Genomic DNA, 24,741 nt, shown 5'->3' with positions numbered 1-24,741 from the left:
GTTCTTAAGTCCCAAAATCGACAATAAGAAATTGGCTTCATCTCATGAATGGAAAACGGAAATTGACCCGTTTTTTAACTTTATTTTTTTGTTAAACACAATTTTTGCCAAGATATCAAGTATTACTTTATAAGCCCGTATCTTGCGTTCAGTCTATTATTCAATGTGAAATCCAGAATCAAAAATCGAAAATTGGCTTGATTTTCAATTCTAGCCTTTCATCTACATGAATGGAAAACGGAAAATTACCTGTTTTTTAATTATCGATCATTCATATGCATTATTATACAAAGTTACGGATAGGGAGGGGGCGGAGCCGAGTCTCCACCCCCTCGCTACGCGCCATCTTGGTGAGGTCGTAACGTCACGCTTTGATATCGCCGCAAAGCAATCTTCCAATCACTCTGCTCTGCTGCTCCGTCCAGCTCCATTCATATTATCTCGGTGTTCAGACCCACGCTCACTGGTAAGTTGATGAAATTACTTTATTTATTTTTTGCAACACTGGCCAGGCAAGGCAGAGGGACGACAGCTGCAGCGTTATAAAGAGAAACAATAGTTTTATTTTATGTAAATCGGCTTTAGTGCTTATCTTAAGAAATATAGCCCATAGAGGAGAATAGTAGACCAGGGGTCTTCAATGTTTTCCAGGCCAAGGACCTCTTAAGAGATGAAGCAGGGACCCCCTCACTGCATATTGTATAAAATTGTGTTGCACGTTAAACATCTTCATATATTTCATAGACAGCTTCATAGACTTGTTTGACAGCACTAATGTGTTGGATTCATGTTAAGTTGTGCATTGTGAGCTTGTAGATCTGCTATTTTCTGCTAATGTGTTCCCCTCAGAATAGGGATGCTAGGGTTGAAGTGGTTAATGTAACGCAAAGATTTGGGCCCCTCTGTAGTAACACTGAGGATCCCCTAGGGATCCCGGACCCCCTCTTGAAGACCCCTGGTCATGGCCTGTTCCCCAACTGCAACTGCTTCTCAATAGTCTAAGACTATTGAGAATGTTTTTTGTAACCAGTGATGGTTACAAAAATACTCGTTTTCAGTTTGCTTTGTTTTGTTACATATACCTAGTCTAGCAGCCAGGATGATTATGCTCAACCTGTAATGTACATTTTTGTGAGTAGTGAGAACATTTAATCAAATATGAAGACAGAGAAGGTTGGTTCATGTGTGCACTACTGCAGTTCTTACTATTGACAGTAATGTGTTTAGTATGATAATTGTAAAGAAAATAAAGCTGTATTATGTTATTAGTGAGGTAGAGGCGCTTCATTGTGACCAGCACTCAACAATACACACCTGAAAGGCAGATATTTGTGAGGGGCTTGTATATGTGAGCTTACAGTAGGTTTGCATTATTATTTGATTTTCTGTACAATGATACTGTGTTTATTTTACATTATCGAACCTTTCTTTGTTTTCCAGTACGATCGAGGACTCAAACTCTGGCTGCCTGCCTCTCCAAGACCCCATCTACTGCTGAGAGGAAGGAGTTTGTGCTGGAGTTTTACTAAGACTGGTTGAGGCAGATATTCCCCTTGAGAAAGCTCCCACACTGGCTGCAAAGCAGGGAGGATCCCTTCCAGCTCTGTCCCACTTCCGCTCAGACTACCTGCTAGAGCTGTTACCTCAGTATGTGGAGGATATCAAGAGTGCGGTGGAGTGAAAGGCCATCTATGTTTTATTAGATGAGACAACAGATGCCTGTGGTCGCTGTGTCCTCGGAATTCTTCTGCAACCCGTTGGCGAGCCATCTCTGACATCAGATATTGTGTTCCTTGAGAGAGTCAACTTCAACACTGTGTCACAGGCAGTCATCTCTTGCCTCAACAGCTACAACATCAACCTCAGTGACGTGTGGGCTTTTGTCACAGACTCAGCAAGCTACATGAAGAAAGCCTTCAACATCATTCTTCATGGCCTGTTCCCCAACTCCAGACACATCACATGTCTGGCACATCTCCTCAACAGGAGACATCCAACCCTTCTGCTGCCACTATCCATGGTCAACTTGACAACCTCTACATGTTTGAATACGGCTGCAGTGCAGGGGCTGAAGACTGGCATCCTGGGACCAAAGAGCAGCTGGGGGAGCTGGATGAGAATGAGCATGATGCCTACTCTCAGCTCTTCCAGAAGACCATGGCTAACTGCTCTGCAAAGCTGCAGGCTGTGATGGAGAGACACCCCAGCATGGATCTCTTCAAAGCCCTCCCAGTGTTTTACCAAGCAATTGGCTGGTCTAAGAAAGAACATTCAGGACTATGTCCAGGTGGCCCCTGCCCTTACCCTTGTGTCAGCTGAGGAATGACATCGTTACGTCCACATGGACTAGAGTGATGCTGAGTATGTCAGTCCTGTGGAGTGGTGGGCTGCCAGGGAGGACAGAATGCCCACTCTTGCCCCACTAGCATCATTGTACCTCCATCACCCCGCTACCTCAGTGGATGTTGAGTCTTTTCTCACATTACACTATGCTGCTTACACAGTACCGACGGAGCCTGACTGAACACAACATTACAATGATGCTTATTGCCAAATTCAACTGTCGGCAGAATAACCCCCACTGACTGACTGAAAGCCAGAGGCTGGCTATCTGGCTGGCTGGCTGACTGACTGCCTGACTGAAAGCCACAGACTGACTGACTGACTGACTCAGAATGCCTGGCTGAAAGCCTCAGGCTGACTGACTGACTGACTGACTGACTGACTGACTCACTCACGCTTTAATGGTTGTTAAATGTTGCCTTGTCTTGTATAGAATGTTAAAGTTGTTCTTTTCAAATGCATAGACTTGCAGAAAAAAACAATCATCTGTTTTTCAATGATTATTTAATGTTCCGGAAGTGCTTTGTATCCTCTCTTGAACAAGCACTATATCTGTTGTATGTATTTGTTCCAAATTTATTTATTGAACAAATTAATTAATGTATGTTTAACGATTATGTAAAATGTTCTTTTTTCCCCTCCTTTTAATTAAAAAAAAGAAAATCCAGCATCCATATTCTGGGGATAACATTAGCCAAAAATAGCAGATCTACAAGCTCACAACGTGTCACAATGCGGCGCGATGTGAGCTTGTAGATCGGCTATTTTTATGAGAGAGAATTCGTGTAAAGGAAAGTACAGTTGCAACTCAGGTCTACTTGTCTTAGAATAGAGAGTGTAAGTAGTTAAAGTAAACTGTTCCTTTCCAATGTACAGACTTGCATACATACAGAAAAAACAAACATCTGTGGTTTAATTATAAATTCTTTTTATTTAAATTGTTCTAAAAAAATATCAGTTCTCGCATTTGCACTATACTTATTTATGTATTTATTACATTATTTAGAGAATGAATTTATGTATGTTCATGTTGGACCCATTGGTAAATTATTGTTTTCTTAGATTAATGTTTAATCTACCTGTTCCCAATGCATTTCAGTGGCAAATTTACATTTTATTGCACATTTGTTATTTGAATTGAATATGTACTAAAGAATGTTCATGAAGGAGTGAATTAGTATTGAATAAAAAATGACAAAATCAAAGGTTTGACTAATGGATCTTACTTTGTGGTACTTTAAGATTTATTTAGCATGTTTAGGGTTGTTATTCTTGCTCCAAACACATTGATTATAGTACTGGATAACTGTCTAAAACCTTAAAAAGTCACCCCGCAGAATCCCACAGATTTTCCTCCTGAATCACCACTGAAAAACAGAAAAAAAACTGCAGATTCCGTTTGGGTTTACTGATCAGATCTTCAGGAGTCAGCAGGTGGCGTGTCCACAGTGAACAGTGGCTGAGAGAATGCGATAATGGTGTCATTTTTCAGTACAGTGTAATATATATATGTATAGTTATACATTGAGTACTGTTACGGCCCTATGTGGCCTCATATTGTGTTTTTAACCCTCTGAGTGTTTTCAGTGCCCTACTTGGTAATGGAGGGTGGAGTAGAGATTGGAGGAGTGGCGTGGTGTCTGGAGACACACCTGGGCCTCATTCCTCATCATCATCATAACCTTTATTTCAGCTCGGAGTACAGTTGAGGGGCAGGCCCTCATTTTCAATGTAGCCGAGAAACAGAACACAGTAATCAACAACAGGAATAGACATTCACATACAGCAACATAAGATGCATGAATCAGAATACAGAAATCACTCAAAAAAAACTAAAATACTCAAAGAACTAGAACAGATCTACCAAAATTAAATTAAATAAAGCAGTTACAATCCTGAACAAAATTGTTGGAAGTCATTTCCCTGAAATGACCTAAAGATGGAAGTGATTTGATTTTCAAGGGCCTCTGGAGCTCATTCCAGGCAGATGGAGCACTGACAGAAAATGCTGTCTTGCCTAACTCTGTCTGTGCAAAAAGAACCTTGAGTGTCAGGAGATCAGTTGAGCGGGTCTGGTATGTAATAGGGTTCTGATCCAACATAGAACAAATATAAGGGGGCAGCATTCCTGAGATGGCTTTAGAAATAAATACATACTGTACCAGTGCTTATCACGACTCTCAGATAGAGAGGATAAGCCTGCGTTCCCATAGAGTGTACAATGATGGGTACCATAGCTGTCACCAGTGACCCATCTTAGGGCAGAATGGTACACAGTGTCGAGGCGCTTTAAAATTGATGGAGTAGCAGTTCTATAGATAATGTCTCCATACTAATTGTTTTCCTACTGGATGCAGGAAAGCAAGATTTATTTCTATAGAGACAAGGTTTTCAATGTGAAATTTAAAACACAATTTCTCATCTAGCCAGATGCCAAGGTAATTGTATTCCGTGGCCCTTTCTATTGTAGCACCACTTGAAGAGGTTATGACTATATTACTAAGGTTGGTGGTTTTAGCCCTAGTGAACAGCATGAATTTAGTTTTGCTTGCATTTAAAACCAGTCTAAGCTCAACCAGGGCAACCTGAAGAGCATTAAAAGCAAGCTGCAGCTTCCTCAATCAGCCCAGACAGCATAAAAGCCTGGGAGAAGCTCCTCATCAGCCTTTTTACCATCCGTCACCTCCATGTGCTGAACCCTTTCTGTTAGTTAGCTGGTGTTTGCTACTGTAGGTCTATAGGCTGTGTGCCATACCTTTTTCCTGCTTAGTGCGTAAGTAGGTAACTTTATTTACTTAGTGTTTAAAGTATAGACTATTCTTAGATAGGAAACGTAATCATATTCCAAACCTTTTTCCTGAGTATAATAGAGAAGGGAAGCTTGTAGGGATGTGCCGCCATTTATTTTGTTCCCCCTTTTGACCCTGTTTTGTTTAGTTAGGGAGCCTATACTGTAACTTTGTTTTGGTGGAGTTTAGGTTGTTTTCTTTTCAGGTAGGGTTGGGGTATTTTGGCTTTGGCCACCCTGAAGTTTGTTGCTTTCCCTGATCTGCTTAATTATCCATTGTAAACTTAAGGTTGATCCTAATATTAATGTACACTTTTTCGTTACCTGTGTATGTGTTACTCCTTAGCCTCTAGACACCTTATAAGGTCGTAACAAGTACACAGTAGCTAGGCACACATCTGTTTCTGGATCGCTGGAAGAGGAATCGGGTATAGGAAGGGTACAGGATATTCACACCAACTGGGTTTAAATGGTTGAGAATGCGATAATCATGATTTATGTGTCATGCCATGAGTATTACAGTATAATAGTACATGATGTATTCTAAATTATATAACAAACAAATAAAGGGTTGGAATTAAAGAGCTAAGATACAGTATTATGAACAGTATAAACTGGTAGAAATGTGTTAATATGTATTGTAGGCCTATACTGTTTGGACTAGTATGGATGGTGCCATAGTGAAATATAAATGCCAAGACATACAGTAGGCTAGGACGCCTGAAGGTACAATATTAATAATGTACACATTCTAGACAGCAATATCTATAGTGTTAATGTCTTTGTTTGTACAACATATACCCAGTGGTGGAAAAAGTACTCAAATGTTTTACTTAAGTAAAAGTATCAATACTGCAATGTAGAAATACTCTGTTACAAGTAAAGGTCCGCAATTCAAAAGTATAAAAGTATTGGCATCAAAATGTACTTAAAATACCAAAAGTAAAAGTACTGGAATGTCCCATTTCAAGTTTTCAAATGTATAAACATCTTTTGAAAATAGCAGATCTACAAGCTCACAATGCGTCACATCGGAAGCATTGTAAGCTTGTAGATCGGCTATTTTCAAATGGCCAAAATGTATATAGGGCTGAAGTGGTTAATGTATGTTCAGTAATAATAATCAAAATCTACAAAGTACTAGTAACTAAAGTTTTCAAATAATTGTAGTGGAGTAAAAGTACACTATTTACCTCTGAGATGTAGTGGAGTAGAAGTAAAAGTATTGGAAATTGGAAATACTCAAGTAAAGTACAAATACCTCAAAAGTGCACTTAATTACAGTACTTGAGTACATGTACTTAGTTACTTTCCATCAATTCAAGTCTCCATGGGGTGACTAATCCATAGAAAAGGTCATTTTGGGGGTGAAATATCCCAAACACACAAAGTGAATGTTACAGATTAACAGCTGTAGGTATATGTACACACTGTATACCTCCGACTGTACAATACATAACATTTACAGTACACCAGTTTAGTGTTCATACTGTTCTGTATATGTCACATTCATACCTACGCTTACAGTTCATTCTATTTATATATTATACCAGGGGTCTTCAAGGTGTTTCAGACGAAGGACCCCATAGCTGAGAGATGATCAGAGATCCCCACTACATATTGTATACAATTGTGTGGCAGATTCAAACTTTTCATAGATTTCATAGTTAGCTTCATAGGTTTGACAGCACTATATTGGATCCATGTTCATTTGTATTTTCAGACATTTAATCACTTAAACCATAAACTTGACCTTTCACTTGGTCTGCCCCCCCCCCCCATCTACACCAAACCTCATTGCCTATAAATAGCAGATCTACAAGCTTGTAGATCGGCTATTTTCCCTAAAGTTCCCTCCAGAATACACAAAGATTAGGCGGCCCCCTGTAACTCTGAGGATCCCTAGGGGTCCCTGACCCCCTGTTGAAGAGCCCTGTATTATACATACACTAATTGTTCTCAACGTGGGGTTCAGGGACCCCCCAGGGGTCCTTAATATATACGTAGCATCAACATCTGTTTTAAGCACCTCCCTGTACATTGGCTATTTGAAATATAACCAAACTCCATGCTCCTCGTCTGAGTCGTCTCAATGTGATGTGTTGTGAGCTTGTAGATCGGCTATTTTCAGAAGAATTTGAATGTTTTTGAAACATTTTACAACACAAACATAGTATGGGGGTCCCTGGGACAAAATATTTTCAGATGGGGCTAATACATATTCATTTGGGGGTCCTTGACATGGAAAAGTATGAGAACCATTGCATTGATTATAGTGATAACACATGATTCTCTTGTTCTCAGCCACTTTCTCAGTAAGAAGAATCTCCTGCAGTTTCTTCCTCCTTGGACATGACACACTGTAACTCAGCTGTAGATGCGAAACTGCATTTTGTTGTCTCAGTAGTGCTTGTACTCTGTGCAGTGACAATAAAGTTGAAACTAAATCTAATCTAAACATCACTCATAAAAACAACTGCTTAATTTAAGCCAAGTAGGACATTTATCAATAGTAGGCTACAGATTACAGAATATGCAAGGCAAATAATGGCATTCAATAAAACATTTTATTCACAATTTAAGTGCAAGCTCTTGAAGTCATCTCTTTTAAGAGCTTGAATCCTCTTCACGAGGCTACTACTGCACAAAGATTAGTACATTTTTCGTTTTGGTGAAGCACATTAAAATAGTAGATATGTAGAGATATACAGTATGTATGTATAGAGAGTTCACAATATAGTAGTATAATATAGCATATAGTAAAGTATAATATTAGTTTAGATTAATATAGCTGTTTTTCCCCCTTTTGTAAAGGCTAGTGTGACTAATCATGCCATGACAGATCCTACACTATCTGCAATGTTGAATCCTCTGCCAACCAGTACAGTACACAGTCTCCAGGAAAATCTGATGGACGCTGGTGGTGACGCTGATCAAACTGCTGGGCTTTTGAGCAGTAGGCACGGCTCTGTTGGTGGCCAGCGTCATGCTGCCTTGCCTGGAGTGACTCTTCTTGTAGCGAGGGTCCTGCTGCTACACGCTGTGTTGGGAGCTGCCTGGAGTGCAGATGGTCTTAATTAGACTCCTTGGAGGTGTTTCAGGTTATTACTTGCAGATGGGTCAAAAACACCTGAGAATAAAATAAACAGGGAATATTACTGTGATAGTACAGACCGGTAGGATATCATTTAACTTTTAGATCATTTTCTTCTGCTTAAATAAGAGAACACTGCATGCTTCAATCAAATAATACATAAAGCATTGTCATTATCTAGTTAAAATGCTGTGGTTTCACTGACCCTGGTTCTAATGAATTAGAACAATATGCTCAATTTAAAATACACAACTCACGTTACCACGCTTTGACTCAGTCGCTGAAGTGGGCCACAAGCACCTAGAGTAAGGTTCTACTGTGTCTTTCCTCTGGACTCTTGCAGCGCAGCACCTACACGGGACCAGACCTCACACAGTCCAGACTTGCAGTCACAGTGTGCGTCAAGCACCGCCCCAGTGTGCTGTGCTCTGGGGCCATGATCCAGGGAGAGGTTGGCTTCTCCCTCGGTTGCTGAGTGCAGCACCTGAGAATAGAGTAAACAGTGATATTACTGTGATAGAACAGACCGCTAGGGTATTATTGTCTTCAGCTTACATAGGACAACACTGCATGCGTGCAACAAAAAAATCAAATAATATCTAAAGCAGAGGTCTTCAACAGGGGGTCCGGGACCCCTAGGGGGTCCTCAGAGTTACTACAGGGGGTCCACCAAATCTTTGTGTGATTTTTACATAAACCACTTCAACCAAGTATCCCTATTCTGAGAGGAACTTTAGCCAAAGGCGTTGTGCGTTTGTAGATCTGCTATCTTCGGCAAAGTGGTTTAGTATAGCGGGGAAAAAGAGCAGGCTAAGTACAGAGTGAAAGGTCAGGTATAAGTGTTGTTTAAGTGCATGATTAAATGTTTGGAAATACACATTAACATGAATCCAACATGATAGTGCTGTGGAACAAGTCTATGAAGCTGCCTATGAAATCTATGAAAAAAGAAATATTCTATACAATATAATGGGGGTCCCTGCTTTATCTCGCTCTCAGCCAAGGGGTCCTTGGCCTGAAAACGTTGAAGACCCCTGATCGTAATTGTAATTATATCTAGTTAGAATGCTGTGGTGTTACCGACCCTGGTTGTGGTACACTTTGACCCAGTCTTGTAAGACCCTGCTTGTAAGACCAGCCACTGACTGTATGAAAAGTGCTGGGTAACCAGGCTAGTACTTTTTACTTGTGTTTTTCCCCCTATGAAACTCTCAAAGAACAAAGCTTGACTATCTGCATGCCAGCCACAACAGACTTGACTTTCATGAATTATTTTGGGTCATTAATAAGGCCCATATTTGGGCTTTGTTTACGTCTGACTTCTTTTGGGCACACAGTAGCTTAGTCCAGCGTTAGAGTTCTCTCTAAGTTAGAGAGAACTCACTAACGCCAGGGCTAAAAAAGCTTAGCCTTGGATCAAGACTATATATTAGTTGTATTTGATCAAGTCTGACTCAGATAAAATAAATCTACGATAGTCTTGATCCAAGGCTAACAGTAGCCACGCTAACACACAGACTTGCACAGCACTTCTACAGTTCACCAACATTACCTGTCAAACGATAAAACAAAATAATAAAAACAAACTTACTTACCCTTGCACAAATAAGATTGAGCCTCAAGGCTGTTGTAGGCCATCAACTGGTCCATAGTGTAGTAGGCACTGCGTGTAAACACTAAATAATAATCATACAATATCCGGATAATGTATGGCCCGGCGGATAAAGATCCTTATTGACACTAAACTCACTCGTAACAAGCTTATACGGATCGATACCGATAAATGTAATCTTCTCCTCGTATTGTTTCCTCTTAATCTGCGTAAAATGTTCTAGCAGTGACTAGCTAAAGTAGCTGCTATGTGTTTGTTTACAGTGTTACACTTAGCCGGAGCTAACACGGTGCTGCTGGACCGAACCGGACCTCACCAAGATGGCGCGTAGGGAGGGGGTGGAGTCTCGGCTCCGCCCCCTCCCTATCCGTAACTTTGTATAATAATGCATATGAATGATCGATAATTAAAAAACAGGTCATTTTCCGTTTTCCATTCATGTAGATGAAAGGCTAAAATTGAAAATCAAGCCAATTTTCGATTTTTGATTTTTGATTTCACATTGAATAATAGACTGAACGCAAGATACGGGCTTGTAAAGTAATACTTGATATCTTGGCAAAAATTGTGTTTAACAAAAAAATTAAATCAAAAAACGGGTCAATTTCCGTTTTCCATTCATGAGATGAAGCCAATTTCTTATTTTCGATTTTGGGACTTAAGAACGGATATAAGCTGAACGGACAATTTCCGATTTTCGATTTTGGGATTTGAGAACGGATATCAATTGAACGCTACGTACACGGATTATCATGCCATGATGCATGTTATAGTCCTCTCCTGCACTAGAGCTGTGCACAAATGCTTATACTGTCTACTGTTCATTATAAAAAGTGCTCAAATCACACAATCTGACTGGTTGATTGGCGTGGTATAACAGCCCATGAAGTATAGTTATACTGATACAGAAATGACATGTCCAAAATGGGGGATGTCATGCTGAAAGTGATTAATGAATGTATATGGTTGCAAACAAGAAAACATGTCTATAAAATGTGTTATGCTTAATAGAACCAAATTTGAGGTTGAATTTGAACGCTATGAGAGGGGGGGGGCTTGTTTTAAAACTGTAGTTGATTTTTGATTGTATTATTGTTTAAACAGTCCTTAAACATGTTCATGCATGATAAGGGCATTTCTCTGCAGACCCCAACTGAATTTTAAAATATATATTCCAAATAGTATTTAACTTTTTCTTTTAAAGATCTTTTTGTGAGCTTGTAGATCATATATTTTCAAATAGCCTATGTACTGTATAGGTTTAAAGTGCTCATGTAGCCTAGTCGCTTCTTTTGGGCTTGTTTTCATAGAACTGGCTGCTTATTTCTACCTCAAAATCTGGCATCGGTGGTTCTACGGCTCTGCACCAGAGCTGACGTGAACCATGGTATCACACGTTTTGCGGATTCCTCTGTGTTTCCCGTTTACATGGGCACGCGAGGCGTAGCGTTTTCAGAGATTTCCACTCTGGAAGGTGGTTTCACTTGGTTGCGGTTTCAACCCCTGATAACGCTGTTGCTGTCTAAACGGAAGGCACGTCTGATATTTTATTTTGCCCTTTTCTCAAGAGATGGTTGTCGTCGAAACAGGGCCTGAGGTTCTCTGCAGTCTGCATAATGAGACATTTTAAAAAATCTGTCTGGAAGATGAACAGCCAGTGTGTGTTGTGTGTCTTCATGCAGGAAAGCACTCCAACCACAGTTTTAGACCCATCGAAGAAGTTGCCTTGGGTCACAAGGAGAAAGTCCATGAATTAGTGAAGCTCTACAGGAGAAACTGAAGGGCTTTAATACATTTAAAACAAAATGTGGCCAGGCAGCAGAACACATTAAGGTGTAGGCCGGCCGGCCGCCCGCCCGCCCACCCACACACACACACACACACACACACACCCTGTGTCCTGTCCCTGTCCACTATAGCATACAAGTAAGACCCACGAACGCGGGAAGCGAACGCAGCTAGAAAATAACAATAATCGAAAGGAATGAGCAATTGTAGAGAAGTGGGTGGTACAGTTTTTGTCTTTTTAAAATTGTTATGTTTGTTTGTTGCTTTTTTGTTGTTTTTTGTAAATGTTTTTTGTCTTTGTAGTTTTTGAAATGTGTTTGGTTTAGGCATGTTGCAGGCTGTTGTGCATTTTAATCAGAGCATTGTCTACATTCACCCGCAAGAGTGCACTCTGGCGCACTCTGGCGCACTCTGGCGGCTGCACACAGACAGTGCACTCACGCAACACTGCACACACACGGACGGATGGACAGAGGCACACACACACACAAGCCGAGCACGGTTTCATACTAAGTGTAACCGGGCCGTGGCCCGGGTTTGTCTTAGAAGTTTTAACTTAATCAAACACTTTAAATACTCAAAACTTAACAGATTCTTTATACAAAGTGACAATAAATGGACTGCGACAAGGATTTTCCCCCAAGATTACAATGTTTTTTATTAAACAGTTACTCAATGATTCAAAAGCACTTTAATAGATAGCATAGATTAAAGATCATATAAAAATATAGACAAAATACTCTAGATGCACAAAAGATAAAAACTGTAATGCAAGAAGGGAAAGGGAGTACTACAGGATGGTAGGCTGTAACCAAAGGGAGGGAGGGGAACTATGGCCTTAACGACTAGGTGCTCTACACACACACACACACCAGAAGAGAAGCTAAAGCATTCAATACATTAAGCAGCATGCAAAGAAAGTTGAGTGCAAAGTACCAATGGATAGGGGGGGGGGGGGGGAGAAGCACCGCTGTGGGCCTAGCCACCTAACCCGTCCCGAAGGCCACGTGCACCAGTCCTGCAGCACTCGGAAACACAGAAGAAACAGGTTATTATTCACAGTAACAGAGCATAAAATGATACGAGTTTAAAATGGTTCTTGGGGGAAATATGATAATAGTTTACAATAAGTGCATAAAAGTATGTTGCACTGACAAAAGCCAATAAATTCTAAAGGTCAACAAAACAAATTATATAACTGAAATAATAATTATAAATCAACAAAAAACAAACATAACAAAACAGCAGTGGCAGTCAGTGTCTACAAAGGAAACAAATGATACACATTAATACATTGTAAAACAGATCTATTATATATAAAACAAAATAATGACAATTACCTCTGTCTGACTATTGTACAAAACCCATGTGGAAGCAGCACAGGTTAGCAGAGGCACTAGGGAGCAGGGCCTAAAGTGTGACAAACAAAGGGTCAGTCTCAAGCAGGTAAGATGTGCACTTTCAGTGATTATCTACAATATAGACCTACCCGGGGCATTGCAGAGAGCAGGAGCAACCTGGACCAAAGAGGGAGAAGCCCCTGCTCAGTGTGGCTTTTATAGTAACCCAAACAATGTGGAAAACAGGAAGTGGGAGGGGCTGTGGCTTGTCAATCTCCACAGTAGCCCAGGAGGGACATTTCCTGACTGGCTACATCTACCCCCCGGTTCTTAAATTGGCGACCCGACAATTTGCTAAGACCAGGGTCTAAAGAGTGGTGGAGTAGAATTGCTAGAGCCAAGTATCTGTGAATTTGTAGCCCCATTTGTTCCATTCCTTACTGTTACTGGTAGATGGTGCGGGTTAGAGTGTCTACCGGCCGTCTCACGGTTGGACCTTCTTACTACCTCGGGGTGGGGGGGTGAACAGGTACTGGTGACAGTAGAGGCCTCTGGCAAAGCTGCTGTAGGTGTTGTAGGATGACGCACCGGGTCTGCCTCAGGTGGGGTCTGTATTGTGACCGGCCGAGCCTCCTTGGTTCCAGTCACACGTCTGACCCCAAGCCACAGGTCCCGCTCCTCTGCGTCAGGGCTTGTCATATTTGGATTAGACCGAGCTACAGGAATCGAATGGCCTCTCGGAACAGGTTTGAGCATGGAGCGATGAACGTGACGCACCTCTGTCAGCCTATATTGTGGGGCAACCGCATACACTGCGCCTCCTTGCTTGGGAGGTTTCACCACCTGGAAAACTTCCGGGGCCCAGGCATCCTGGATTTTACACCTTCCTCTATGGGAGTGGTCCCGAAGATAGACGTGTTGTCCCGGTGGCAATACTTCGCCCGGGGTCCGTTGGTCTGCCCTTTCCTTCCGTTGGGCTGCTGCCTGTTTCATCCTTTCCCGGGCGTTGTCCACTGCCACTTGCATTCTTCGCTGGTGCTCTCGGACCCAGTTGCAGACCTCGCCTGCGGTTGGTTCGTCCACTCGGCCTAGCAGGAAATCTACAGGCAGGTTAGGTTCACGGCCAAACATTAATAGGTACGGGGACTGACCTGTAGTCTGGTGGGGTGTGGTGTTGTAACTGAACACAACCTGCTGTAGATACTCTGGCCATCTATGCTTCTGCTCGGCTGACAAGGTGCGAAGGAGGTCATGCAAGGTCCGGTTGAATCGCTCGCACTGGCCATTTCCTTGGGGGTGGTAGGGGGTGGTCCTAGACTTCTTGATGCCATAAAAGTCACACAGTTGATAGACTATTGTGTTTTCAAAGCTGCGGCCCTGGTCCGAGTGCAGCCGAGCTGGGACACCATACTTATAGAACCACTCCCTGGTTATCACATCTGCCACTGTGGCGGCTCGCTGATCTCTGGTAGGGATGACCAGGGTAAACTTGGAAAAGACATCCGTCAACACCAACACTTGTTCCCTCCCATCTCTAGCAGGTTCTAGAAATGAAAAGTCAATGGCCAAGATTTCATTAGGTCTGGCGGCTAGCAGATGGCCCATGGGGGCTCGAACCTGTGGCTGTGTATTCTTAGCAACACTGCACCTCTCACATGTTTTGCACCAGTCTTTAATCATGTTTACCATACCTGGCCAATAACATCGCTGTCGAATGAGTTCTGTAGTGCGCTCAATACCTTGATGGCCGTGATGGGTGTGCAGTTGCCGGAACACTTCTTCCTTCAGGCCCTCTGGAAGCACCAGCTGGTACACGCACTCTCCACCATCAGGCCGTTGGTATGTCCTATACAGGAGCCTGTCTTTCACCGTCAGACGGTCCCACTGGCGGAGCAGTCGTATGGTTGTAGGCTGGAGTCCCTGTTTCTCCACCCGGCCTGGCATCCGTCGTTGCTGGTAAAACAGAAGGACTTGGCTAATGTCTGGGTCGTCGCTCTGAAGTGCCCTCAGGTCATCGGTTGATCGCTCTGGAACCGCAGAGATGGCATGTTGGACATTCGACCTGGCATCCACGACAGCCCCCTGGACCACCTCTGGCACAGGAGTCCCGGGGCGACCCGGCCCAGCTACTGCTTCACCTTGGGATGGATACTGCCTGGACAAGGCATCGGCATTCTGGTTGATGCGTCCTGGGCGGTATCGCACTGAATAGTCAAAGACTGCCAACTCGCCTACCCACCGTTGCTCCGTAGCCCCCAATTTGGCTGTGTTCAAGTGACTGAGGGGGTTGTTGTCCGTCCATACGGTGCACTTGTGGCCCAGCAAGTACTCACGAAACCTTTCGGTCATAGCCCACTTCATGGCCAAGAATTCGAGTTTCATTGAGCTGTAGTTCTTCTCGGAGGGGTGGAGGCTTCGGCTGGCATAGGCGATAGGCCTGACCCTGCCTTCCTGCTCCTGAGAAATGATTGCCCCCAGACCATCGTGACTGGCATCCACTTCTAAAATGAAAGGAAGTTTGAAATTAGCATAGGCCAGTACAGGTGCAGTCACAAACCTTTCCTTGAGTTGTCTGAAGCTGTGTTCACATTGGAGAGTCCAGGCATCCCTCAGGGAAATGGCCCGTCGTTGATGGTGATTCTTCCCGGTCAGGTCGGCAACTACTTTGTGGAGGGGTGCGGCCAGCTTTGCAAACCCCTCGACGAAACGTCTATAGTAACTCGCGAAACCAAGGAACGACCTGAGATCAGACACAGTACCTGGGGTTGCCCAGTCGGCGACGGCAGCAACCTTTTTGGGATCTGTCGAGACACCTGCAGCAGAGACTACATGTCCCAAGTATTGCACCTGTTTTTGGAAGAAATGGCATTTCTCCAGCTTTGCCTTAAGTCCCTCCTTCTGAAAGCGTCCCAAAACTAAATCCAGGCGACTGAGGTGCTCATCAACTGTAGAGGAAAACACAACAACATCATCAAGATAAAGCAGCAGAGAATTGCAGTGTTGATCGCCAAACATCCGTTCCATCAGACGCTGGAATGTGCTGGGAGCATTGCATAAGCCGAATGGCATTCTTTGAAACTCGAATAAGCCAAAAGGGGTGCAAAAAGCAGTTTTTGACTTGTCCTGTTCTGTGACTGCTACCTGGTGGTAACCACTGGCCAAATCGATCGTGGAGAACCACTGGGCTCCCGACAGCGCATCCAAGGACTCCTCAATCCGTGGCAGGGGAAAGGCGTCCTTTCGTGTCTTGCCATTCAACAGCCTGTAGTCTACACAGAGTCTTAGTTTCCCATCCTTCTTCCTCACCAGGACGATAGGAGAGGCAAAGGGGCTACAACTTTCACGGATGACTTGGCTGTCCAGCAACTGACGTATGTGGGCCCTAACTTCATCATAGTCAGAGGGTGGGATTCGCCTGTATCTCTGCCTAATGGGGGCACTGTCAAGCAAGGGAATGTCATGTGTCAGAAGATTAGTGCAACCAAGGTCTAAGTCAGAAGCCGCAAACACAGTCTCCCGTTCAACCAACAGGGATCTAGCCTTTCTCTGGTCTGGCTCAGAAAGTGTGGATAAGTCCATAGAATTGATGTGCTCTCTAACGGTGCTGGTCTGAACTTTTTGACTGGAAATTGTAGCTGTAAACCCACCTAGCTCCTGCTCTACAGTAGAGACTCCCTCTGGCAGACTAATAATCTTAGCCTGACTCAAAAGTCCTATAGGGTAGCGGGGGTGCAAAATAACATCTGTCGAACCTACATTTACTACTGGCAGATACACTGTACCTTTAGTTACGGTGACCATTGCTGGGGAGATCAGCACACACTCAGGGAGGGATGGGCCGTCATTGAGGGGCTCAATCAGTACAGCACCTGAGGATTCACCAAAGTGAGATGAACATGTAGCAGTCACCCACTTAACTGTACCCCCAGGTATAGTAATAGGACGCCTACCTCGCACCCGTGCCAATCCCTTCTTGGTTTGCTCTGCTTGAGACTGAGCCTGGTGGCAATGCTGTAGTGCCTGCTGCCACACAGGAGGTGCCTGTTGTATCATAGGGAGGTCAAAGAGATCAAGGCCATATTGACTGAATAACTGGTGATAACACTCCCCAATTACGTTCATGCCTAAGACGCCAGGAATGCCTGCGGGGGCTATTTGGCCTGGAGGGTCTTTTACGACCAGAATACCTCGCTGTGGTATGACCCTGCCAAAAACTGTAACATCCAATTCTATGTACCCCACATAGGGAATGGCTAGCCCATTAGCAGCACGCAGCTGAAGCCAACGACAGGGTTTAAGGGCCCCCTGGAAATGCTGGAGGAAATAACTTTCGGCAATGGTGGTAACCATAGATCCTGTATCTAAGAGAAGGTTAACAGATACATCTCCCAAACGAACATTTACCTCAGGACAAGGTGCAACCAGATTAGAGGGCATGTTTGGGACATCTGAGCCTGTGTAATCCCCACCTGATGTTTGACTCTTCACATCAGGGGGGAGAAGTTTCCCGCATCCTGAGCAGCAAGAGTTGCTGTTGTAGGATATGGGGCCCTAGTTGACTGAGCATGGGAATTAACACGTTCATTCCTGCACTGGTTAGCATAGTGCCCTGGTTTTTGACAGCGATTACATATAATGGTGTTTGGGTATGTCTGCTTAGCAGGGGGCCTAGAGGCTGCCTGTAGTGCAAATAGACCCTGTGTCAATTTATTAAGCTGCTCCTGTTGGTTCTGCAACATGCACTTTAATTCAGCCATTTCTGTGTTAGCAGAACTAGTAGGTGCCCTACTCTCAGAATACTGCATAGCACTAAAGGATGGGACTGAGTAACTCCTACCCCTTGGCTCCTCAGGTCGTCCCTCCCGCTCCCAGCGAATGGCCTCTCCTCTTACATCGAGGAGGCTATATTCAGGATGCTGGCGAACCACTCGTTTTAACTCCCTGCGAAGGTTAGAGTCAAGAACATGTTCAACAAACTGATCTCTTAGGAGGGTTGGGCCACCCTGCATTTCCCTTGGGGCACAACGTTCAACCTGTTCCATGAGACAATTCAAAGCATGTGAAAACTCTTGAAGGGATTCCCCTTCCTGCTGTTTCCTTGAAAAGAAACACTGTTGCAAGGAAACGTACGATTTTGCACAGCCATACAAATCTTCAAGAATAGTTAAGATTTTCGTAGGATCCTCCCTTTCTGCCCTAGGCCGGTACCTAATCTCATCTTTTGCTGCCCCCTCGAGGTGATCATATATGAAATAAGCTTGATCAACAGGTCTCAAGTGTCTTGTTCTCAGGGTAGCCCTCATCTCCTCAATACAATCACCCACTGGAATCCCAGATGTCCCCCTAAAGACTGGACACTTTCGTTCTCTCGGGATATAAAGTAAACGTTCAACAGGTAGAGGACCATTAGGATCAGGGTCTGGGGGGCCATCAGAATCACTAGAGTCTGAAACAGCATCTGCCTGAGAAGCTACTGCTCGGTCCTGCGTTAGCTGGTCTTTTTCAGCTCGCAGCTGCTGAACCAAGTCCCTCAACTCTTGAAGTTCAGCCATGGCACAAACGAGGAGGGGTCAATGCAGCACAGTTAATGGGAGCACTTCAACTTTGTTGGGAGGGGTAATGCAAGGCAGCACAGGGGCTCCTCCAGTTCTTCGACGTGCACACTGCTGTTTTGTTTTAATTCACCAAAAGAAATAATAACTAAATAAAAATGTATAAATCCTTGTCACATAAGCCCACTAAAGTCACTGTATTATTGCCGACTACGCCAGAATGTAACCGGGCCGTGGCCCGGGTTTGTCTTAGAAGTTTTAACTTAATCAAACACTTTAAATACTCAAAACTTAACAGATTCTTTATACAAAGTGACAATAAATGGACTGCGACAAGGATTTTCCCCCAAGATTACAATGTTTTTTATTAAACAGTTACTCAATGATTCAAAAGCACTTTAATAGATAGCATAGATTAAAGATCATATAAAAATATAGACAAAATACTCTAGATGCACAAAAGATAAAAACTGTAATGCAAGAAGGGAAAGGGAGTACTACAGGATGGCAGGCTGTAACCAAAGGGAGGGAGGGGAACTATGGCCTTAACGACTAGGTGCTCTACACACACACACACACACACACACCAGAAGAGAAGCTAAAGCATTCAATACATTAAGCAGCATGCAAAGAAAGTTGAGTGCAAAGTACCAATGGATAGGGGGGGGGGGGGGGAGAAGCACCGCTGTGGGCCTAGCCACCTAACCCGTCCCGAAGGCCACGTGCACCAGTCCTGCAGCACTCGGAAACACAGAAGAAACAGGTTATTATTCACAGTAACAGAGCATAAAATGATACGAGTTTAAAATGGTTATTGGGGGAAATATGATAATAGTTTACAATAAGTGCATAAAAGTATGTTGCACTGACAAAAGCCAATAAATTCTAAAGGTCAACAAAACAAATTATATAACTGAAATAATAATTATAAATCAACAAAAAACAAACATAACAAAACAGCAGTGGCAGTCAGTGTCTACAAAGGAAACAAATGATACACATTAATACATTGTAAAACAGATCTATTATATATAAAACAAAATAATGACAATTACCTCTGTCTGACTATTGTACAAAACCCATGTGGAAGCAGCACAGGTTAGCAGAGGCACTAGGGAGCAGGGCCTAAAGTGTGACAAACAAAGGGTCAGTCTCAAGCAGGTAAGATGTGCACTTTCAGTGATTATCTACAATATAGACCTACCCGGGGCATTGCAGAGAGCAGGAGCAACCTGGACCAAAGAGGGAGAAGCCCCTGCTCAGTGTGGCTTTTATAGTAACCCAAACAATGTGGAAAACAGGAAGTGGGAGGGGCTGTGGCTTGTCAATCTCCACAGTAGCCCAGGAGGGACATTTCCTGACTGGCTACATCAGCTCCACTTGGGCGGAGGCGCGGTGTTCGCAATTATAGACTGAGTCACCACCCAACACAACAGTGGTCCCCAGGTTTATTCTTAACAGGATGGTCCAAATGTTAGAATACTACTTTTATCTGAGTGCTGAATGTTTGAAGATACTGTCATGAACCAATGATCTATAGGTTAGTGTAACCACTTTGAGCTTGCAGATCTGCTGTTGAAATTATTTACATTGTCTTGTTTGATTGCCCCAGTGATTTCCCCATTACCCTAATGGGCCAAATGAAGAAAACATGATGTGTGTGTTGTGTTTGTTTAGTGGGTGCAATGTTCACTACTGGGTTAAGTTAAGTGGTTTTCAATACAGCTCTGCAGCAAAAGGCATATTGGATATTGTTGGGAGTTTATAGGCAAGGAGGAAAAAGCAACCTTTTTTCACCACATAAAATAAAATAAAACACTTAACTCCGGAGAGAGTTTTTGGAAAGGCAGAAGCAGGAGGGTGGCCTAGCGTTAACTAATTATTTTTATTATTATTGGGCAGCTAATATCCATATGCTGATGTTTTGGTCTTTGATCTACCTGAGGATGAATCCCCAGCCTGGAGCAACATGCGAGTAGCCCAGTATAAATGGTGCATTTATATAGCGCTTTTATCCAAAGCGCCTTACATAGATTGTGCTCAACGATCACACACACGGCAGAGGAAACCATGCAAGGCACCAACCTGTTCATCAGGAGCAATTAGGGGTTCAATGTCTTGCTCAAGGACACTTTGAGAGTAGCTCTGGGGGAGCCCGGGATCGAACTGGGAACCTTGCGGTTTCCAGTTCACTCTACCCGGCCACTCTGCCCCTGAGCCACTGCCACCCCTAATTCTTGAGCCAGTATCTCTTGGCTCTTTGATTTGTGCCCCATTACCGTTAAGCGAACGTCATAGGACGTTATTCAGCCCAGTTATGCAGGGTTCCTTGAGGATATGGTCACAGTTCAGAATTAAATTTAAACCTAAAAAGGCCCTCATCACTTCCCCCATCCGGGCAAACTGCAATTTTGCTCCATCTCTCACAGATCCATCCTATCAGCTTTGGTATAGGAGGGGGATTAAGTGTGTGAAGGACCTCTTTAAAGACGGGCTCTTCATTTCTTTTGAGCAGTTGAAGGATTTTAATATTCCACAATCAAGCTTCTTTAAATATTTACAAGTACGTTGTTATATCATTAGACACTTTTCTCTCCACAAGGTACCTGGGTGTTTGAGCTGGGACCCAGGACGCAGGGGCATATAGTTACTAGGGTATATGACAGCATCCAGAGGGTAGCTTCCCCGTCACTTAATCATGTAACAAGGGCATGGGAGGAAGAGCTAGGGATTGATCTGCCAGTCTAAACTTGGCAATTTCACTGGTACATTCATCTTCAATTTGCTTTAGGCATGGGATGATACAATTCAAGGTTTTACACAGATTGCACTTATCTACGAGTAGACTAGCTATTTTCTATCCCGATTTAGATCCAGCTTGTATTAGGTGTAATCGGGACCCAGCTACCCTTAGCCACATGTTTTGGTCGTGTCCCAGACTACATTCTGGACGGAGGAATTCAATACTTTTTCAAATATGTGTGACCAGGGCACTTAGGCCCGGAAACAGGATACCAGACTACGCAACCCTGGGATTTTCACCCAGAGAATACAATATAATGCACAATATTGAATACCAGACCACAGGTGATAATAATAAAGAGGAGCAGAGACGTGCGTTTCCAGTTTAAAGAGAATGTTTGTTTTATTTATAACTCAGGCAGAGTAAAATCATTATTCATAAGACTTAACTGGAGGTCAAAGTCATGAGGTAGGAAATGTGCTTATTTATTACTTTCAAAAGACTAATTAAAATGTAATTCACAATATCTATCAAACAGTATCAAAAGGGTTAAAAGGGGCAATAGCCTAGAATACCAGTAGCCGGGGGTATAGGTGTCCTTGCACACAGGAGGGAGGCAGGGAGTGACGGAGTGAGGAGAGAGGGGTTTCACCGCCACCAAAAGCACACACAAAGGCACTGAAAGACACAAGAGAAAATGTTAAAATCCACACAACACTGAAATCTTAAAACTAATCAGCATGCAGCCAAGCAGTAGATCATGCACTAAAACTAAATACAAACTCCAATACTACAGCCTATCACCAGTGGCCACCCACCTGTCGGGACTATAGGTCACAACTATAGCCACCCTAGTACTGGTACGGCCGGAGCCAAAGATACCTCAGTTTATGTTATACGTTTGTTGGTTTGCACACCAAAAAGAAACAAAAAGAAACCTAAATGAAATAACCAACTCAAATAATAACCAAAATAATAAGGACAAAAACAGCAGGGGCAAACGGAGCTTCTCCTAACAATACAAAAGGACATAATTAATAACCTGATCAATGACTTAAAACAAACTACAATGTGCGCAGTGCGACTGCCTTACCTGTATAAATAGATAGAGCAGCACAGACTGGACAGACAGACACAGCACGCCACGCACACTGGGAGCACCTTCGCTTACGAAGAGAACAGGTCGGGGAGGGGGGAGCAGTGAGCACCTGCAGAGTAGGATAACACAAGTAAGACGCGCGAACGCTGGAAGCGAACGCAGCTCGAAAATATTGTGTATTTACGGACTCTGTGTGTGTGTGTGTGTGTGTGTGTTTGTGTTTTGACTGTAGCTGCACTCTGGCGCCCTCTGTCGGCCGCACCCAGGCAGTGCACTGCACACAGACAGACAGACAGACAGACAGACACACACACAAGCCGAGCAGACTTTCATAGTAAGCTCCACTTGGGCGGCGCGCCTCCTTCCGCGTTCGCAATTAGGTTTTGCTAAGCTCACATCAATACACAGTTAACACACATAGTTACATACGGTACCTTAAACGAGACACTGAACCGCGACGCTCCCGCACGCAACCCACGACCAGACAGACGGACAAACGCCAACTAACTAGCGGCCGCGTACAGTCGCCTATTAATCAGCCTAGTGATTACGGGGGGGGGGGGGGGCATTGCTTTGCGTTGCTAGGGGCAACCAGAGAAAAGCTCAACCCACTACATGTGTGTAAATCAACTATATAGACCCCAATCCAGTGACTGCATTGTTTGGTGTTCTCCCACAGGGGGCACCAATAACAACTCACCAAGCTGAAGCTATTGCCTTCTCCTCTTTACTTGCTAGACGACTGATATTGTTCAGTTGGAAACAAGAAATAAATATGACTTGACAGTCATATTATTAGCAGCTGCATTCTGTATTGTGTGTGTGTGTGTGTGTGTGTGTGTGTGTGTGTGTATGTGTGTGTGTGTGTGTGTGTGTGTGTGTGTGTGTGTGTGTGTGTGTGTGTGTGTGATTGTTTTCATAGACCTGATTACTTGTTTCTCTCGCCAAACCTGGCAACAGGTTTATTTAGCGTGACAGAATCTGCGATGCTAAACGCTGTAATGTTTTTTATACAAGTGGTGGCAACATTTTTTTACACCACGGGTCTTCCCAACAATAGCTAAGATTGAAGTCAGTGTGAACATGGCCAAATAATAACTTAATAGCCAAACTAGGTCTAATGAAGCACGCTAGCATTTAGGCTAACCCTCCTGCCTGAGGCTGCAGTAAGACTTGCACTGTCTGTGAATGAGGGGAGCGCAGCGGAGCACGGTTACTGCGGGGGGCGGGCCGTCTCCCCATTCGTGTCGCCATTGGCTTAAAGGAGTGAAGGACAGCCAGGACAGCCAATGACACTTAGGTGTTACTCAGGTGTCGGACTAGGTCTGGAGCCGCGAACAGTCTTCTCCCGGGTGGTTGAAGCCAGAAGGCACCAAGCGAGCTGAGACAGAGCGCAAACGTCGAGGCACAGCGGATGATGAGAAACAAAAATACAACGGATGCACGCTTATGAGAAACAAAAATAAATATTCACTACTACGACTACTTTTGTATTTGACATTTTTCAATTTATCTAAATATTATAAACTTTCACATATCGCGTATGAAAAGGCTACTATGGGCTACAGTGAAGTCGGACCGAATGACTGAAACGTTTTTTCTTTTTTTACTCTTGGTGTGGGGAATATGTTATGAAAGAAGAGAAATTGCAACTGCTAATAGTCCATGGGAAACCATAAACCTACATCTAAATGAGTTGCCATATTTACATATTAACATCTCAGCACTAGCATTACTCCTGCCTGCCCCTGCCGCCAGCCCCGCCCCTCGCCCCCTTCTGGCTTCAACCACCCGGGAGAAGACTGTTCGCGTCTGAGCCTGTTTGTAGAGCAGCAGCTTTGCAGCTGCTAAAAAGCGACACCGCCATCCCACAAACGCTGGGTGGAGGATGTTATGTCACATCATAAACTTGAACAGCTTAAATATACGATCAGGGGCTCCTCTCAGAAGTATACTACAGTCTGGCAACCATTTCTTGAGGAGGTGTTTTCTGTTACAATTTAGCCATTTGCCATTCTTTTCCCCCCTTCCCTTTCCTATTCCCTCTTCCTCCCAGTTATAGTTGATTTATTTATTGTACACATTTTTGACTTTGCATTTGATTTTATTACATTTCACTTCTAAAAAATGTGGTTCCAATCATCTCTTTTATTTTGCATTTGTTTATTGTTCTCTTTTTTCTTTTCTCTCAAATAATAATTGGATGGTATGTGTATCCGTTTCATTGGGTATTGATAGCGTCTGTGTCTTGTCTAAGTCTTGTAGTTGTTTAATATGTGTTTGTATGTGTACCTTTTTGGAAAAAAAAATATATACAAATATTTGAATAATAAAACACTAAACCCCTCGCCCGTGGAGGGCAGCATGGCATTACACTTAACC

General features: G+C 43.5%; 1 long non-coding RNA gene across 1 annotated transcript; it reads right to left on the bottom strand.

The window, feature by feature from the left end:
• Positions 1–7,611: 7,611 nt before the first annotated feature.
• On the bottom strand, positions 7,612–10,152 carry LOC311048262. Its single transcript, XR_014601076.1, has 3 exons — positions 9,821–10,152; positions 8,483–8,709; positions 7,612–8,261 (listed from the first exon to the last, which is right to left on the bottom strand). It is a non-coding gene; the product is annotated as an uncharacterized lncRNA (long non-coding RNA).
• Positions 10,153–24,741: the final 14,589 nt, after the last annotated feature.

This window comes from Gymnoscopelus microlampas (assembly GCF_963454915.1).
Source record: "Gymnoscopelus microlampas genome assembly, chromosome: 7".
In the NCBI taxonomy this organism is placed as follows: domain Eukaryota; kingdom Metazoa; phylum Chordata; class Actinopteri; order Myctophiformes; family Myctophidae; genus Gymnoscopelus; species Gymnoscopelus microlampas.
The sequence above is the reverse complement of the archived record's forward strand: the minus strand, read 5'-3'. Positions and strand labels throughout refer to the sequence as shown.